At 39.2% G+C, this 2,728-nt stretch overlaps 1 protein-coding gene across 1 annotated transcript in view; it reads right to left on the bottom strand.

Annotated features, from left to right (window-relative positions):
* The window catches only part of LOC122086202 (NAC domain-containing protein 7-like), a 5,245-nt gene extending 3,051 nt beyond the window's left edge, over positions 1-2,194 (bottom strand). Inside the window, exon 1 of the mRNA XM_042654933.1 lies at positions 1,247-2,194. The gene's annotated coding sequence lies outside the window, so the exon portion shown is untranslated. The remainder of the gene's footprint in view (positions 1-1,246) is intronic.
* Between the last annotated feature and the right edge of the window lie 534 nt (positions 2,195-2,728).

Genomic DNA, 2,728 nt, shown 5'->3' with positions numbered 1-2,728 from the left:
CTAATACCAAAATATCAAGTTGTGGTCGATTTTTTTTTTTAGATGAGTACACTATAGAAGAGGGGGAGGGTAGGGGAGGGGACGCAATAGTCAGAAGACTCGAACTCAAGACCACCTGGTGAGTGTGGGCTTAGCAGGCTTAACGCACAACAATCTCACCAATTGAGCTATGATAGAGTTAGAACCTTTGGAAATTAGGTTATATTTCTTCTAGGGAAACTGAAAGAAGAGTAATAGATGTCAAAATGATTATATGGATGCAATAAATCACCAAAAGTTTTGTCATTCAGGCAACTTATTTATGATATTTGGCTTGAGTGCCAAGATGATAACCAGAGATTATGGATTAGGATTATGTCAATAATAAATCAGAAGTCCTAAAACAAGTTTAATTACTATTTTATCAGCTTTTTAATTTAAATTTCTATTTGAGATAAGATATTTACTCCCTTAAAGATCAGAATGGATGATAAGAAATAGTGATGATCAAAATAAGTCTTCCCTTAAATAAATGATGCATATGGCTGTATGGATGCTCTGTGGTGCATGATATAACTTTCAGCCTTACTGTAAATAAATAGGCAAAAAAGAAAGAAAGAAAGAAAAAAAAAAGATACCCTATTCTAATTCCTGCTGAGGTGTTCAATTAACCTGTTACTGTTACCATCAAACATACATGTTCACTGGATCATATATTTCCATAGATCATATGAGAAAAAAACAGTAAAACCAAATATGAAAACGGTTGAGAGAGAGAGAGAGAGGTAATCTACAAAAATTATGTTAGAGCCGTTAGGATCTACAAGATGCTTCTGGATTAGTAAAAGCCTAATAGGACAAAGCAAGTAACTATTTTATGGTAATCCCCCCAGGAAAGAGGAATTTCTTCCGACAATTTTGGAGCTGAAAAGGATTCCCACCATGGACAAGATGAAACCTTAGAAATTTCTTGATAATGGAGTGTACATTTATTATGATCAGAATGATGACTAATAATGGAATTAACAAGGCCATTAATGCATTTTGTCTTTTCTCAGTTATTATATTTTTTGAACGATTTAGCATTTTTGAATGAAGTGATAAATGAAAAAAGACCCAGTAATAAAACAAAATAGGAAAAACAATTCCAGGTATCCTCCCTTGTTGCCACAGTGCCACCTTTCTATCTCCTGTAAAGGAAATAACTCTAGCTAGGGACTACTAATTCATGGAAGTTCTAATAACGTCGTAAGAGAGAAAAACTCACAGATCAAAGAAGGAGAAGACGGCTTTGAATCTCTGTGGACTCCTTATTTGATGATTTGGATGCTGTAGTGCTGATGATTAAAGCTCTTTCTTGGATCTGGGTCAACTCAGCCCTGTTTCGTGGAGATTCTAAAACGACAAATCTTTTGCCGAAAATGTTCGAACTACCCAACTTTAGAGTTAGGTACTTTACAGGGACAATGGTGGTAAACCAGGCAGACAAGAAGATGAAGATGAAAGATGAAGAAGAGAAGGGCAAACAGCAAAAATCCTTGGGAGTTGAACCTGCACTCTCCCACTCCAATCAAAGACAGTTTTGTACTTTTTCAAAGATAAAAAATTGGTGTGTCCCTTCTCTGTCTTGTCTGTCTGAGCTTCTTGTCGTCTAACTACTGAACAGGTCAGATCCCAAGGTTTTAAAGGAAGATGAGAGAGAGAGAGAGAATGAACAAGGCCAAAAGAAGTAACCCCACAAGCGAGAAGAGAAAAGGGCTGAGGAATAGAAGAATGGAAGAATGGAAGAATGGAACACAGGCAGGGTTAAATAAGACGCAATATGGTGAAGAAAGAGAGAAAACACAAACACAACTAACCCTAATCCAAAAAATCTCTCACACTCTTTTGCCTCTCTCTTATTTCATTATCTCCCTCTCCTTATCGAAGTAGTAGATGAGGCTTAAGAGGGAGAGAAAGAGAGCTGGATTGCAGGAAAAGTCTTTTGGGGAGCAAAGAAGGGAGGCGGAAAACAAGCTATGGCTGCACAATGGCAGATAGAAGAAGAATTTCCTGGGTGGTGGCAACCTCTCCACCTCCACCCGGCACTGATAGAGACCCACTTCTGAGATTCCTCTTCCCCCGGCCTCTGCGGGTTTGAGACAGCCACACAGAGAGAGAGAGAGAGAGAGAGAAAGCAACAATTACTGGTGTTTCTCTCGTAGAGGAGAATGGCAAACGGTGTTCATCAGAAGATCCAACGGGACGGACCATTGAGCATTCTTAAATCCCTCCAGAGTCTCCAGGCTCTCAGACTGAAACCCCACTTAAAAAATATTAAAATAATGTACTGAATTCGATGGGATTTTTAGTGGTGACGTAATTGAGCAGCCATTCTTTCTCTTTCTGTCTAGGGGTGGCTTTGCGTGGCCTCTAGCTCCTAGGTCCTAGGTCTGGTCCCTACACCGTACCTCCAGTTACACAGCATATCCAATACCAAAAGTAACCTTCATGACATGATGAATTTACAATGCTTTTGAACGTAACGGTTTGTTAACATGGCCGATACGTTACTCCATTACTGTCTGTTATGTTATGAGTATGATGATACCCACCCCCGTATATAAAAATACAGAGTAAGAGCTGTCAACATAATCATGATGATGAAACACTCCGATTCGCTGTTCTTCTTGCCACCTTCGCAATTAAATAATGATGAACGGCTTCAAGCTTCACCAGCACTGCCACTGTCTCGAGAGCTCTCCAGTTG

The sequence above is a fragment of the Macadamia integrifolia genome, chromosome 8 (genome assembly GCF_013358625.1).
Source record: "Macadamia integrifolia cultivar HAES 741 chromosome 8, SCU_Mint_v3, whole genome shotgun sequence".
Classification (NCBI taxonomy): domain Eukaryota; kingdom Viridiplantae; phylum Streptophyta; class Magnoliopsida; order Proteales; family Proteaceae; genus Macadamia; species Macadamia integrifolia.
This window is presented reverse-complemented; position numbering and strand designations above follow the sequence as displayed.